The sequence below is a fragment of the Wyeomyia smithii genome, chromosome 2 (assembly GCF_029784165.1).
Source record: "Wyeomyia smithii strain HCP4-BCI-WySm-NY-G18 chromosome 2, ASM2978416v1, whole genome shotgun sequence".
Taxonomy (NCBI): domain Eukaryota; kingdom Metazoa; phylum Arthropoda; class Insecta; order Diptera; family Culicidae; genus Wyeomyia; species Wyeomyia smithii.
The window spans coordinates 127,439,637-127,457,690 of NC_073695.1; positions in this window are offsets into that span (position 1 = coordinate 127,439,637).

Sequence of the window (18,054 nt, forward strand, 5' to 3'; positions counted from 1 at the left end):
CTGGTCTCCAATTTCAGATAGTTTCGTTGAGTTTGCTTTTTGCTTAGATAGGAAAATTTTACCCAATTCGCTAAATTAAATGATTGTCTTGGTAGTGCAAACGAACAAAGGTTTGATTCGAATATGTATGAAATGACAGCGATTAAATAAGAGAGATCCATTCTTTTAGTATATATAATTATTCATAACGTTTAAACGTCTCAGCATTCAGAAATGCACTGTTAGATAAAATTGCAGCAAATACTGGAGTGGCAATTCCCTCTACTATTTGCATTAGTTGAATATAAAAATACCGTAGTCAACGTCATGCGGTCGTGTCTTGAATACCACCCTCCCACTATTTTTATAAAGGGGGATGTTTAGTGATGAATAGATCATTTACTAATATCTATTCAGAATTTTTATTGTGTGTTCTGCCACAAACGGTGACATATCAACACGATTACATATATTTTAAGCTTTATTACATTAAAAGATTGTAATTGCTTCCGCAGTTAAGTGAATATAATTTTAGGAAAATTATAAACCTACTTGTCAAGAAAAAAAAAATGAATTTAAAATTAAACCTTAATCTAATCTTACACCTATCTTACTGACTATAAAGTGAGCTAATCGTTGTAATTGAGGATTGCAACGATTTTGGTCAGAACTTATTGATAATTTGGTTCGACATATTTTTTAATGTTTCCACATTAGTCAGCCTGTGTAGTTCATTCGTGCTAAAACAGCAAGGACACTTCAATATCATTTTCAGAAGTTTGTTCTGATACTTTGAAGCACCTTCTTTCTGGTTGTACAACAACTTGTCCAGATGGGGACTGCATATAACATTGCTAATCTGAATATTTGTTTGTAAATTTACAGTTTATTCTTGAGACAATGTGATGTGGTCTCCGTGGTTCTGTGTTTTTTTTTATAGGGGGATTTGTTAGTAGCGTAAGTATTTATGATAAATATTAGTAAATAATGAATATGTGTGTCCAATCACAAATGGTGACTTCTCAACACTGTTAGTAATTTGTAATTTTAATTGTTAGGATTTGTTTTCTTTCGCAATTAGGACTAATCATTCGTAGGGACTTAAACCTACTTGTCAAGAAAGGAAAGTAAACTTACAACTAACTTAAATGCTAACTTATTGGCTATAAAGAGAGCTTATCGTAGCAATTGAGGATTGCAACGATTTTTGTCGAAAATTGTTAATAATTTTATTTGACATAGCTTCAAATGGTTCAACACCAGTAAGTCTATGTAATTCGAGTGTACCAAACCAAGGAGGACGCTTCAAAATCATTTTCAGGATTTTATTCTGAATCCTTTGGAGCGTTTTCTTCCTTGTTGAACAGCAACTTGACCAGATCGGTACAGCAAAAAGCATTGCTGGTCTAAAAATTTGTTTGTAAGTCAAAAGTTTGTCCTTTAAACAAAGTTTAGAATTCCTGTTAATGAGAGGATATAAACATCTCGTATATTTGATGCACTTGGCTTGTATACTCTCAATGTGCTCTTTGAAAATAAGTTTTTTATCGTAAATTAGTCCCAAGTACTTAACCTTGTCAGACCAACTTAAAATAACCCCATTCATCTTGACAACGTGATAATTGTTTGGCTTGAGGAAAGAAGCCCTAGGGGCTTATGCGGAAAAATTATCATTTGAGTTTTAGAAGCATTGGGAGTGATTTTCCGCTTTTGCAAGTAGGAAGAAAAAATATCTAAACTTTTCTGTAATCGACTGCATATGACACGAAGGCTTTTTCCTTTTACGGAAATGCTTGTGTCATCGCAGAACAATGACTTTGTGCAACCTGGAGGCAAATCAGTGCGTCTTGAACTGTCCTACAGATCAGACGTTTTTTCGGTTGCTTGTGGACTGGTCTTTGACTGCCTATAGCTTCAAAGTTTGTGTTTTGTCAGTGTGTCTTTTAAAGACTACCTGAAAGTTATTTCCCATCAGTCTTTCTCAAGACTACCTACTTTTGAATTTAACATTTGTTTTAACTTTTTTCGTATCACCTGAAATGGCTGGACGGAAAAAGAAACCTCGCATCGCTGCGGGGAGGAAAAGAGAGGCATCTCTTTCTGACACTTCGAGTGTCTGTAGTGACAATCCTTTTGATATTTCGCCTGAGCAAGGAGCTGGTGAAATGGAAGTTATTAATAATTAAACTATACAAAATATAAAATCTTTAAAAAAGGAGAAAGTTCCACCTATTGTGGTAACTATTTCTTCTGAATTTAATATATTCAAAAAGGAACTTTCAACGTTTGTTTCTGACGTTAAAGTTACCTATCAAATTGGCCGTAGAGGTGAATGCCGCTTATAAGCCGACTCAGTAAAGGGTCGTGATCGTCTTGTTCAGTATTTAACTGACAAGATGTACAATTTTTTTACATATGACACCAAGAACGCCAAGCCGTTCAAGGTTGTCTTGAAAGGTCTCATCAACGGTCAAACCGTTGATGAGATCAAACTTACTTTAACAGAATTACTTGGCATAGCCCCTACCCAAGTAATTCTAATGAAACAAAAATCACGAGGCGAAAACAGTCAGAGAACTGGAATTTCCCTTGTTACTTATTTAATTCATTTTAACCGCAATGAGGTTGACAACTTAAATTTTTTGAAAAAGCACATGCTTTGTATAATGTGCGTGTAAAGTGGGAAATTTATAGGAAGTATGGCGGAGGTGAAAAGCATTTCCCCCAATGCCGTACTTGCCAACGTTATGGCCATGGTTCCAAATTCTGTTACATGGACCAAAAATGTCTTAATTGTGGAGACTCTTCTCACAAAAAGGACACATGTCCTGTGAAAGAGAGTAAAAATTTTCGCTGTGCGAATTGTAACGGCAACCATACGTCAAATTTTTATCAATGCCCAGTCCGTTTAGCAATTGTTAAGGCAAGGCAAGGTAAACAAAATTCAATTTCTCAATTAAAACCAACTTCAAAACAAAATTCTCCAAGCGTACCAGTGACGCATTGTTTACCTACTCCTTTGCATACCCGTTTAACGTATGCACAGGTTACAGGTAGTTCGAACATTATACCGCCTAGTGTTGGTAGTTCGAAAATGACCGTTAATATGGGTAAGCAAAACACGCTAGAAAATAATTGTACACCTATTACTCCAGCTAATATTGCTGCCGAAAATATTTTTTCTAATGTCAACTGCCTGTGCCCTATTACGGCAGGTAAACTTTCTTTTTTGCAACAGGCAATGTTCGATCTTATGAACGCCATGTTGCAGGCAAAATCAATGTTTGAAGCCATCCAAATAGGCACAAATTTTACTATTAAAATTGTTTCTAATTTAAAATTTAGCAATGGTTTTAAATAAAACAATTAAAATATTAAATTGGAATGCTCGCTCATTGAAGGCCAATGAGAATGAGCTTTTTAATTTTTTAACAGTAAATAATGTACATATTGCAATTATTACTGAAACATTTTTGAAACCTAACATAAAATTAAAATATGATCCCAATTACGTGGTTCATAGATATGATAGGATTAAGGGTTCCGGCGGTGGAGTTGCAATTGTTATTCATCGCCGAATCAAACATCGTGCCATCTTGGGACGAAAGTTATTGAAACTTTGGGAATTGAAGTTCAAACTGAACTTGGGATTTTATTTATTGCCGCAGCATATTTACCATTTCAATGCACACGCGAGCTCAAAAATTATTTTAAAGGTGATTTACAAAAACTCACCAGAAATCGTTCGAAATTTTTCATAATCGGCGATTTTAACGCTAAACATCGTTCATGGAATAATTCTCAAAGTAATTCCAATGGCAAAATTTTATTCAATGATTGTTCTTCAGGATACTATTCTATTTTGTCTCCGAATAGTCCTACATGCTTTTCTTCTGTAAGAAACCCTTCAACAATTGATTTGGTGCTAACAGTTCAAAGTCATGTATGTAGTGATTTGATCACACATGCTGACTTTGATTCTGACCATCTTCCAATAACTTTTTCTTTATCACATGAATCAGTTTTAAACCCTATGAGCTCTGTTTTTAATTATAACAAGGCTAATTGGGAAAGATACAAAACTCATATTGAGAGAAATTTCAATAATGAGCTTGATTTGCAAAACGAAGTGGATATTGATTCCGCTTTGGAAGCATTAAAATGTGCAATTGTTGATGCCAGGAATTATTCTGTTCCAAAGGCTCAAGTGATTTTTGATTCATCAATAATTGACGAAAATCTTCAACTTCTAATTCGTTTGAAAAATGTCCGCAGACGTCAATATCAACGTTCTCGTGACCCTGTTTTTAAAACTATTTATAAAGATTTACAGAAAGAGATTAAACATAGATTTACTCTTCTGAGAAATCAAAATTTTGAGACTAAAGTTGAAAAATTGAAACCATGTTCAAAACCATTTTGGAAGCTGTCGAAGATTCTTAAGAAACCTTCAAAGCCTATTCCAGTTTTGAAAGATGGTGAACGTTTTCTTGTATCCAATGAACAAAAGGCTCAAAGACTTGCTCAGCAGTTTGAGAGTGTTCATAACTCAAATTTGAATTTTGTGAGTCCAATTGAAAATGAAGTCACACGTCAATTTGATTTAATTTCTTCCCAGAATTTTTTACCTGCAGAAATAATTGAAACTAACCTGAATGAGATTAAATCAATTATTAAAAATTTCAAAAATATGAAAGCACCTGGTGACGATGGAATCTTTAATATACTAATCAAACATCTCCCTGAGAGCACAATGGAATTTTTAGTGAAAATTTTCAATTGCTGCTTCAAAATTGCATATTTTCCCAAATTATGGAAAAATGCAAAAATTACTCCAATTTTAAAACCGGATAAGTACCCAGCTGAAGTTTCAAATTATCGACCAATCAGTTTGCTTTCTTCAATAAGTAAACTGTTTGAGAGAATTATTCTTAACAGAATGATGTAACACATCAACGAAAATTCAATTTTTGCAAATGAACAGTTTGGAGTTTGGCCGCCATGGACATTCCTCAACTCATCAATTGCTCAGAGTTACTAATATCACAGACTAACAGACATAACACGTCGAACAAATATTCAATAAAATCATCGTTTGGATGATTCCAGTACTTTACGTTAGTAACACCAGCACCATCTGCTGTCGTGTTCGCGCTGCGTCATGTATTTCGACATCAGCGCCAGCGTTACTGCATGTTTCAAATGGTGAACTACAAAATATGTATGAGATTGCATAACAGCGCCCCAGACGACGTTTTCGCGCGATGACTGTTATTCGATTGAAAATTTGAAATGAACGTTTTTTGTGGCGATGGAGCTAGGTTCCAGTGTTACGTCTGTTAGTCTGTGCTTATATGATACGAGCTAACAAATCTGAAGGTTATTCCACTGGAGCTGCTCTTTTAGACATAGAAAAAGCATTCGACAGTGTTTGGCATAAAGGTTTGATTGCGAAATTGCAAACTTTTAATTTTCCAATTTTCCTAATAAAAATTTTAAAAAATTATCTTACTGATCGAACTCTGCAGGTTGTCTATCAGAATTCAAAATCTGATAGATTTCCTGCTAGAGCAGGTGTACCTCAAGGTTCAGTCTTGGGTCCAGTCCTGTACAACATATTCACTTCAGATCTTCCTGATTTGCCTCCAGGATGCACAAAGTCATTGTTCTGCGATGACACAAGCATTTCCGTAAAAGGAAAAAGTCTTCGTGTCATATGCAGTCGATTGCAGAAAAGTTTAGATATTTTTTCTTCCTACTTGCAAAAGTGGAAAAAACTCAAATGATAATTTTTCCGCATAAGCCTAGGGCTTCTTTCCTCAAGCCAAACAATAATCACGTTGTCAAGATGAATGGGGTTATTTTAAGTTGGTCCGACAAGGTTAAGTACTTGGGACTAATTTATGATAAAAAACTTATTTTCAAAGAGCACATTGAGAGTATACAAGCCAAGTGCATCAAATATACGAGATGTTTATATCCTCTCATTAACAGGAATTCTAAACTTTGTTTAAAGAACAAACTTTTGATTTACAAACAAATTTTTAGACCAGCAATGCTTTATGCTGTACCGATCTGGTCAAGTTGCTGTTCAACAAGGAAGAAAACGCTCAAAAGGATTCAGAATAAAATTCTTAAAATGATTTTGAAGCGTCCTCCTTGGTTTGGTACACTCGAATTACATAGACTTACTGGTGTTGAACCATTAGAAGCTATGTCAAATAAAATTATTAACAATTTTCGACAAAAATCGTTGCAATCCTCAATTGCTACGATAAGCTCTCTTTATAGCCAATAAGTAAGCAATTAAGTTAGTTGTAAGTTTACTTCCCCTTTTCTGACAAGTAGGTTTAAGTCCCTACGAATGATAAGTCCTAATTGCGAAAGCAAACAAATCCTAACAATTAAAATTACAAATTTCTAACAGTGTTGAGAAATCACCATTTGTGATTGGACACACATACGCATTATTTACTAATATTTATCATAAATACTAAAGCTACTAACAAATCCCCCCTTAAAAAAAAAAGCCTGGAGGCAAATCAGGAAGATCTGAAGTGAATATGTTATACAGGACTGGGCCCAAGACAGAACCTTGAGGCACACCTGCTCTGACAGGAAATCTATTAGATTTTAATTCTGATAGACAACGTGCAGAGTTCGATCAGTAAGATAATTTTTCAAAATTTTGATTAGGAAAATTGGAAAAATAAAAGTTTGCAATTTCGCAATCAAACCGTTATGCCAAACACTGTCGAATGCTTTTTCTATGTCTAAAAGAGCTGCTCCAGTGGAATAACCTTCAGATTTGTTAGCTCGTATCATATTAGTAACTTTGAGCAATTGATGAGTTGTGGAATGCCCATGGCGAAATCCAAACTGTTCATTTGCAAAAATTGACTTTTCGTTGATGTGTGACATCATTCGGTTAAGAATAATTCTCTCAAACAGTTTACTTATTGAAGAAAGCAAACTGATTGGTCGGTAACTTGAAACTTCAGCTGGATTCTTATCCGGCTTTAAAATTGGAGTAATTTTTGCATTTTTCCATAATTTGGGAAAATATGCAATTTTGAAGCAGCAATTGAAAATTTTCACTAAAAATTCTATTGTGCTCTCAGGGAGATGTTTGATTAGTATATTTAAGATTCCATCGTCACCAGGTGCTTTCATATTTTTGAAATTTTTAATAATTGATTTAATCTCATTCAAGTTAGTTTCAATTATTTCTGCAGGTAAAAAATTCTGGGAAGAAATTAAATCAAATTGACGTGTGACTTCATTTTCAATTGGACTCACAAAATTCAAATTTGAGTTATGAACACTCTCAAACTGCTGAGCAAGTCTTTGAGCCTTTTGTTCATTGGATACAAGGAAACGTTCACCATCTTTTAAACCTGGAGTAGGCTTTGAAGGTTTCTTAAGAATCTTCGACAGCTTCCAAAAAGGTTTCGAATATGGTTTCAATTTTTCAACTTTAGTCTCAAAATTTTGATTTCTCAGAAGAGTAAATCTATGTTTAATCTCTTTCTGTAAATCTTTATAAATAGTTTTAAAAACAGGGTCACGAGGACGTTGATATTGACGTCTGCGGACATTTTTCAAACGAATTAGAAGTTGAAGATTTTCGTCAATTATTGGTGAATCAAATTTCACTTGAGCCTTTGGAACAGAATAATTCCTGGCATCAACAATTGCACATTTTAATGCTTCCAAAGCGGAATCAATATTCACTTCGTTTTGCAAATCAAGCTCATTATTGAAATTTCTCTCAATATGAGTTTTGTATCTTTCCCAATTAGCCTTGTTATAATTAAAAACAGAGCTCATAGGGTTTAAAATTGATTCATGTGATAAAGAAAAAGTTATTAGAAGATGGTCAGAATCAAAGTCAGCATGTGTGATCAAATCACTACATACATGACTTTGAACTGTTAGCACCAAATCAATTGTTGAAGGGTTTCTTACAGAAGAAAAGCATGTAGGACTATTCGGAGACAAAATAGAATAGTATCCTGAAGAACAATCATTGAATAAAATTCTGCCATTGGAATTACTTTGAGAATTATTCCATGATCGATGTTTAGCGTTAAAATCGCCGATTATGAAAAATTTCGAACGATTTCTGGTGAGTTTTTGTAAATCACCTTTAAAATAATTTTTGTGCTCGCGTGTGCATTGAAACGGTAAATATGCTGCGGCAATAAATAAAATCCCAAGTTCAGTTTGAACTTCAATTCCCAAAGTTTCAATAACTTTCGTCCCAAGATGGGGAAGAGCACGATGTTTGATTCGGCGATGAATAACAATTGCAACTCCACCGCCGGAACCCTGAATCCTATCATATCTATGAACCACGTAATTGGGATCATATTTTAATTTCATGTTAGGTTTCAAAAATGTTTCAGTAATAATTGTAATATGCACATTATTAACTGTTAAAAAATTAAAAAGCTCATTCTCATTGGCCTTCAATGGGCGAGCATTCCAATTTAAAATCTTAATCGGTTTATTTAAAATCATTGCTAAATTTTAAATTGGAAACAATTTTAATTGTAAAATTGGTACCTATTTGAATGGCTTCAAACATTATTGAATTTTGTTTACCTTGCCTTAACAATTGCTAAACGGACTGGGCATTGATAAAAATTCGACATATGGTTGCCGTTACAATTCGCACAGCGAAAATTTTTACTCTCTTTCACAGGACATGTGTCCTTTTTGTGAGAAGAGTCTCCACAAATCAGGCAATTTTGGTCCATGTTACAGAACTTTGAACCATGGCCATAACGTTGGCAAATACATGGTTCTGTGGTTAGCGATGTTGGTCTAGGGATACCATCTGGTCGAAGTTAGAAATCAGGACACCTTTTACTTGCACAAATTTAATTTAGCCATTCTATTCTTCGATGTATGAGCAAATATAACACGTAATATGTGATTTACCCATTAAAATACAACATAAAACTCTTTTATCTACTGTACATTAGGTAAATTAATTTTTATTGAGTTTTTTTTTCACGCGTTGATATGTACCGCGTGGAAAGACGCGGTAATTAAAAAGTCCTTCGATTTGAAAATACGCGTGAAAAACCCGTTTATTCGAAAATCCGTGTAGAAAAACACAAAGTAAAAAAGCTGAGTGTATCTCTGACGAGTCACTTTCATCAAACCACTTTAAATTGTTACGCATTAGTAGATATTTAAAAAATTCAACACACGTAAACTATTTCAACTTAAACTTAACGAATGCCAGATGCTTAACGGTAACGGTCAACGCGTGAAAGATTCTTCTTATTACTCTACAAATGAAAAAAAATTCGATCGCAGTGAGCGTTGCGACCTAGAATCGAAAACATTTATTGAGCAATTTTAGAAAATCTATAACGAGCGTCTTAGCAGAGTGATTGAGATCAATCGAAGAAATAGTTATCGGTTTCCGTTATACTCTACTAAATTTTTTGGAAATAAATATTGAAATTCAGTCCGCAAATATATATTTCGACTGTGACATACAGTCTTCCTCAGTGGACTCAGAGGACTGGTAAAGAGCAAAGCGTAAATCCTGTTTTTTTATTTGTAGTAGGTAAAAATGAAAATTTAGCACCCTTAATTGGAGTTAGGTAGGGAATTATGCGGTCGATTGTTTACCGTACCATGTCTGGGGTTTTTGGGAAGCAGGTTGAATAGCCATGAGGGGTGATTACCTGCGTCTTTATTGAGAAGCGTGCATGAGTGTTGTTTATAAATTTCTAAACTTTCAGCTACGTCTAATTTCCATAAATTATTAACGGGGCGGAGGAGGTGAATGTTATCCGAAGTTAGTGGATGTTCCTCGTTAAAAATATGTTCAGCCACTTTTGATTTGAAAAGGTGTGGTGGGGCATTTGTTGAAACTTTACTTGCTTTGGTCACTTCTGCGAAATGTTCTTTGAAACGTATCCCTAGGTTACGTTTAGTTTGCCCAATGTAAACCATGTCACAGTGACTGCATGCAATTTCATAAATTCCAGCTTTGTTCAGGGTATCAATAGGGTCTTTGGTAGACCCTAATTTTGTTTTGAGTTGGGTATTTCTACTAGTGTAGAAATGGGGCGTGTCAAGTTAACGTCATATTCAACGGCTACCCTTTTCAGATCTTCTGTTATTGGGGTGAGTGTTGTAAAAGATTTCCGAATTTGAGCACGCTTCTTTTTATCAACAATGGCTTGAATGATACTTTCATTGTAGCCATTAAGTTTAGCAATTTCGGAAATATATTCCAGTTCCTTTTGCTTGGCTACTTCACTTAGAGGTAAAGTTTCCATGCGGTGGATCATATGATGGAAGGATGCCATTTTATGCTGGAAGGGATGGTTTGAAGTGTTAGGTATTACCCGTTTCGTATTCGTGGGTTTCCGATAAATTTCAAATTCCAAGTCCGTAGACTTTCTGATTACAACGACGTCCAAGAAAGGGAGACTGTTGTTAAGTTCTTTTTCAATTGTGAAGTTTATATTCTTATGGGTATTATTAAGGGATATGAAAAAAGTTTCAAGAACCGCCCTTTTCAAAATACAAAAAATATCATCCACATACCTCCACCATCGAATCGGTAAGATGTTCCTCTTCTCTAATGTACTTTCTATATTTGCCATGAAGAGCTCACATAGAAAGGGAGAAAGAGGATTCCCAATTGGTGCCCCTTTAGTCTGTTTGTAAAATTTACCACGGAATGTGAAGTAGTTTTCTTTCATGCAAAGGCGTGAAAGTTTCAACAAACTGTCAACTTTCTTTTTCCAAGTATTATCAAAATATTGGGAAAGAAGCCAGTCCTCTAAAAGGTTTAAGGTTTCATTCACTGGAACGCTAGGAAATAAGGCCGTAACGTCAAATGAAACCATTATCTCATCAGATTGGATGTTACCCGAGGATCCTAAATTTTCAACGAAATCTCCGGTGCTCTTTACTGATCGACTTGGAATTTTATGGGGCATGGCTTGAAATTCTTTTACCAGCCATTTAGCCAATTTTTCTGTGGGAGCCCCTATCGCTGAGATAATTTCTCTCATTTCATTTCCAGGTTTGTGAATTTTGGGGAGACCCTTTATTCTTGGAAGAACTGGATTTGAAACACGAAGATTTTGTAACGCATTACCCAAAACGGGTTTGCATTCTTTTATTGTATTTTCTACACGTTTTACCATATCAGCAAGAGGATTAAGTCGCAGTTGCCAATATGGACCTTTATCAGTTTTTTGGGTTATTTGTTCATCATAGTCAGACTTGTCCATGATGACGGTTTTGTTCCCCTTATCTGCTTTTAAATAGAAAACAGGTTTTTTACGTAATTCCTCAACTGTCTTTATATCAGACGAATTTTCATGACGTGGCAGTGTCTTAGTAATTTTTGAAAAAAATTGGCGTACTTCACCAGTTTGTTCTGTGGAAAGTTTACAACTGTCCATCCCAGCTTCTATATCGATGATCGATTGTTCAATATTGGGTCGTGAAGGAATTGCGAAGTTTAGGCGAGCAAGATCGCGCCAAATCGCCTATGGTCGAATATCGACCACTTTTGATTTGAATGAAACTTTGCACACGTATTTGGCTTAGCAAACTGAGCATTTTTCACAGATGGAGAGATTTTTTACACCCATGAGTTACATTCTAAAAGGGCGTATGCCTTTTGGCATAGGTTTTATTCGAAGCATTGTAGCTCAGAAACCGTTGGTTGTATAGAAAAACTGTCTGAGAATGAGTTGTATGGAATTGAAAATGCACCATAAAAAAAATATACACTGTACAAAAAAAAATATTTTTGACCAAAAAAAATTAAAAATAAACATTAAATTTCAATTTAAAAAAAAAAAGTTGAATTTTTTTTTTTTAAGAAGGTTGATGTTAATACGCAACTTTTAAAAAAAAGTCCAGGATGGAAAAATGAAAAATAAATTTTTTTATGGTAGATTAATTTTTTTATGAAAGTTCTAATTTAAAATTTTTTTAAAATATTTGTATTCTGATGATTTTAAAAGATGCAAAGAGTCATTTTAAATCAAAAAGCTCTTGGTATTGAACATTCTAAATGCATCGGTTTTCGAGTTATTTTGAATTTAAGCTCAAAAAATTATTAATATTTCGGAAAATACACGTTTTTCTTAATTTGTCCATGGTTCTCCAGCAAAAACCATACGTTCATTGGAATGCTTGATCAAAAATATACAATTCATTCTCTGACAACAAAACGATTGAATAAATAACTCAAGCGCTAAACCTTAGCCTACCTACACGTTCCCCCTTGCCGAATGTTTTATAAAAAATATGTTTGTCGTGCAACACTACCTACTTGTTTACTAATAATAACTGTTTGTAAAGTACGCAACCAATAACTACTGGGTTACCTATAATATCTGTTTTCGTTTATAAATACGATTGCACTACTCCAGATGTGTTAGTAACAGTTTGCATTTTGTGAAGATGAATAAAGTGAAAATGGAATACACCAAGCCCAAATGCTGTAAACCCTTTCCTGATCATCGGTGCTCATCAAGCTTACGCAAATTAAACGAAAACGTTATCGCAAAATTAAAAATATTGAACAGGCAAGCTCATTTTAATACGTCTTTATCAATTTGTGATTCGTGTAGTTATTGGAATGATAGTCAAGCCACCATTCATCCCTTCGTTGTTTACTATTCAGAATCTGGAACACTTACTGAATCAGAATCTCATGATACTGTTGCTGTTCAGGTGTTCATCGCCAAATTAATGAGTTTTTTTAAAACAACAATAGAGTTGAAAAAAGCGATATTAATGTCTGATGGAGCTGCCTCACAATATAAAAATAGAAAAAACTTTGCAAGTTCAAAACAAAATATAACGTCGATGCAGAGTGGCATTTTTTTGCGACTTCTCATGGTAAAGGCCCATGCGATGCAATTGGTGGCATATTAAAACGAATGGCAGGAAATGCAAGTTTAGCTAAAGATCATGAACATCCCATTACAAGCGCAAAAGAATTGTATGATTGGTCTAATCAGAAAAGTAATAAAAATTCATCAAAAATATCATTTAGTTGGGTATTATATGAAGAATATGAACAAGGAGTAACAGAATGGAGCAATATTTTCAAAAAATCTATAATAATAGCTGCCACACAAAAGTATTACTCTCTTGTTCCGATTTCAGAAAATAAGATACAAACGAAGATGTTTCCAAAAGATGACCAATCATTTACTTATGATGTATATAAAATATAGAGTGAAACTAGTTCTGTAAAGTATCTATGTCATAAAAAATATGTTCTCAAGATAATAAAACTCGAAAATAAATATTTGATTCTTATATATATTTATATCACTTAGAACATTTAACTCTTTTCTTGAGAACCGTTCGCCCAATCGTTTTGTTGTCAAAGAATGAACTGTATATTTTTATCAAGCATTCCAATGAACGTATGGTTTTTGCTGGAGAACCATGGACAAATTAAGAAAAACGTGTATTTTCCTAAATAATTATAATTTTTCGAGCTTAAATTAAAAATAACTCGAAAACCAATGCCTTTAGAATGTTTACTACCATTTGATTTAAAAGGACTCTCTGCATCTTTTAAAATCATCAGAATACAAATATTTTGAAAAATGTTTGAATTAGAATTTTTATAAAAAAATTATTCTACCAAAAAAAATATATTTTTCATTTCTCCATCCTGGACTTTTTTTTTTAGAGTAGCGTATTAACGTCAAGCTTCTTTAAAAAAAAAAAAATTCAACTCTTTTTTTTTTAAATTGAAATTTAATAATTATTTTTAATTTTTTTTGGTCAAAAATTTTTTGTGTATATTTTTTTATAGCGCATTTTTTATTCCCTACAACTCATTCTCAGACAGTTTTTCTATACAACCAACGGTTTCTGGGCTACAATGCTTCGAATTAAACCTATGCCAAAAGGCATACGCCCTTTTAGAATGTAACTCATGGGTGTAAAAAATCTGTCCACCTGTGAAAAATGCTCAGTTTGCTAAGCCAAATACGTGTGCAAATTTTCGCGTTTTTCCAGGCGATTTGAAATGATTCTGCTCAGGCCCATATTTAGAAGATTTTGCTGGGGTTGTGAAAACTCGTACGAAGACCTATTGACCACAAAGTCGTCAATGAGGTGTACTTTGGCTGTCTTTCTACTACTGTTATTTCGTAGAAGCAGTTGATTTAACTTTTTTAATCCCAATTTTCGTTTTCTTTCCCCTTCACACTTTTCGGCTACTTTAACTTTAGTTAGAAAATGTTGAAATTCAAAAGGAAATTCTTTGGCAAGTTTTAAATGAAGTGAATAACATTCCAGAGTTGTGGAGCTGAGTTTACTATAAAGAAACTTGATGCTACTTTTCAAAAACTCCCGTTCCATATGTTTATGGATTGAAAACCTTAAATCAACTGCTTCTACGAAATAACAGTAGTAGAAAGACAGCCAAAGTACACCTCATTGACGACTTTGTGGTCAATAGGTCTTCGTACGAGTTTTCACAACCCCAGCAAAATCTTCCAAATATGGGCCTAAACTTCGCAATTCCTTCACGACCCAATATTGAACAATCGATCATCGATATAGAAGCTGGGATGGACAGTTGCAAACTTTCCACAGAACAAACTGGTGAAGTACGCCAATTTTTTTCAAAAATTACTAAGACACTGCCACGTCATGAAAATTCGTCTGATATAAAGACAGTTGAGGAATTACGTAAAAATCCTGTTTTCTATTTAAAAGCAGATAAGGGGAACAAAACCGTCATCATGGACAAGTCTGACTATGATGAACAAATAACCCAAAAAATTGATAAAGGTCCATATTAGCAACTGCGACTTAATCCTCTTGCTGATATGGTAAAACGTGTAGAAAATACAATAAAAGAATGCAAACCCGTTTTGGGTAATGCGTTACAAAATCTTCGTGTTTCAAATCCAGTTCTTCCAAGAATAAAGGGTCTCCCCAAAATTCACAAACCTGGAAATGAAATGAGAGAAATTATCTCAGCGATAGGGGCTCCCACAGAAAAATTGGCTAAATGGCTGGTAAAAGAATTTCAAGCCATGCCCCATAAAATTCCAAGTCGATCAGTAAAGAGCACCGGAGATTTCGTTGAAAATTTAGGATCCTCGGGTAACATCCAATCTGATGAGATAATGGTTTCATTTGACGTTACGGCCTTATTTCCTAGCGTTCCAGTGAATGAAACCTTAAACCTTTTAGAGGACTGGCTTCTTTCCCAATATTTTGATAATACTTGGAAAAAGAAAGTTGACAGTTTGTTGAAACTTTCACGCCTTTGCATGAAAGAAAACTACTTCACATTCCGTGGTAAATTTTACAAACAGACTAAAGGGGCACCAATTGGGAATCCTCTTTCTCCCTTTCTATGTGAGCTCTTCATGGCAAATATAGAAAGTACATTAGAGAAGAGGAAAATCTTACCGATTCGATGGTGGAGGTATGTGGATGATATTTTTTGTATTTTGAAAAGGGCGGATCTTAAAACTTTTTTTAAATCCCTTAATAATACCCATAAAAATATAAACTTCACAATTGAAAAAGAACTTAACAACAGTCTCCCTTTCTTGGACGTCGTTGTAATCAGAAAGTCTACGGACTTGGAATTTGAAATTTATCGGAAACCCACGAATACGAAACGGGTAATACCTAACACTTCAAACCATCCCTTCCAGCATAAAATGGCATCCTTCCATCATATGATCCACCGCATGGAAACTTTACCTCTAAGTGAAGTAGCCAAGCAAAAGGAACTGGAATATATTTTCGAAATTGCTAAACTTAATGGCTACAATGAAAGTATCATTCAAGCCATTGTTGATAAAAAGAAGCGTGCTCAAATTCGGAAATCTTTTACAACACTCACCCCAATAACAGAAGATCTGAAAAGGGTAGCCGTTGAATATGACGTTAACTTGACACGCCCCATTTCTACACTAGTAGAAATACCCAACTCAAAACAAAATTAGGGTCTACCAAAGACCCTATTGATACCCTGAACAAAGCTGGAATTTATAAAATTGCATGCAGTCACTGTGACATGGTTCACATTGGACAAACTAAACGTAACCTAGGGATACGTTTCAAAGAACATTTCGCAGAAGTGACCAAAGCAAGTAAAGTTTCAACAAATGCCCCACCACACCTTTTCAAATCAAAAGTGGCTGAACATATTTTTAACGAGGAACATCCACTAACTTCGGATAACATTCACCTCCTCCGCCCCGTTAATAATTTATGGAATTTAGACGTAGCTGAAAGTTTAGAAATTTATAAACAACACTCATGCACGCTTCTCAATAAAGACGCAGGTAATCACCCCTCATGGCTATTCAATCTGCTTCCCAAAAACCCCAGACATGGTACGGTAAACAATCAACCGCATAATTCCCTACCTAACTCCAATTAAGGGTGCTAAATTTTCATTTTTACCTACTACAAATAAAAAAACAGGATTTACGCTCTGCTCTTTACCGGTCCACATAAGCAGTGAGGAAGACTGTATGTCACAGTCGAAATGTATATTTGCGGACTGAATTTCAATATTTATTTCCAAAAAATTTAGTAGAGTATAACGGAAACCGATAACTATTTCTTTGATTGATATTAAGCAATTTTCAAAAATGTTGCTCATTACCACACAACAAAATTAAATATCTTAAGAAAATCAGGACAAATGCTAAAATATAAAAAATAAATCAGGACGCCCAAATAGAACTTCAAAATCAGGACATGTCCTGCTAAATCAGGACGAATGGTATCCTGATGTTGGTCGGTCTGCTCTCCCACACGGTTGTGATATCGGGTTCGATTCCCGATCAGGTCGAGGATCTTTTGGAGCTGTAAATTTTCTCGACTCATCACTGGAGCACGGTGTATCGTTGTACTTATCCTACAACATGCAAAATGTGCCGAAAACAATATTGATAACGAATTCTCTCAACTAATCTAGTAGATCGAGACCGCGTTAGCCCCCCAGACTAGCGTGCGATTGAGACAAAGTCTAGAATTTCTGTTGATAAGAGGATACAAACATTCTATATATTTATTGCACTTTGTTTGGATATTTTCAATGTGCTCCTTGAAGGTAAGATTTTTATCATAAATAAGCCCTAAATACTTAACTTGGTCAGACCAATTTAAGATTCCACCGTTCATCTTAACAACATGATTATTGGTGGATTTGGGAAAAGAAACTCTTGGTTTATGGGGTAGAATAATTAATTGTGTTTTTGATGCATTAGGAGAACACTTCCAATTCTGCAAATATGAAGAAAATATATCTAGAATTTTTTGCAGCCTACTGCATATGACACGAAGGCTATTTCCTTTTACGGAAATGCTTGTATCGTCACAAAACAGAGATTTCTCACATCCTGGTGGTAAATCAGGAAGATCAGAAGTAAAAATATAATATGAGACTGGGCCCAAGATACTTCCTTGAGGTACACCAGCTCTAACAGGCAATCTATCAGATTTTCTATTCAAATAGTTAACCTGAAGAGTGCGGTCAGTCAAGTAACTTTGTATCATTTTTGTGATGTAAAGAGGAAAACGGAAATTGGACATTTTAGCTATCAAACCTTTATGCCAAACACTGTCGAATGCTTTTTCTATGTCTAGGAGAGCAGCTCCAGTGGAATAACCTTCAGATTTATTAGTACGAATCATATTAGTTACTCTAAGTAACTGATGAGTAGTCGAATGCCCATGGCGAAATCCAAACTGCTCATTTGCAAAAATTGAATTTTCATTGATGTGTGTCATCAAAAAATTTGCTTACAGAAGAAAGGTTTGGAGTATGATTTTAGTTGTTCAACTTTTCTCATGAAATTTTCATTTCGCAAAAAAGTGAATCTATGTTTGATTTTCGTTTGTAAATCTTTAAAAATAACTTTCGAAGCAGGATCACGAGTTCTTTGATATTGACGTCTCCGTATGTTCTTCAAACGTATAAGAAGTTGAAACTCATTGTCAATGATTGGTGTATTAAATTTCACTCTATCCTTAGGAACTGATAAGTTTCGGGCATTGAGTATTAAACTGCAC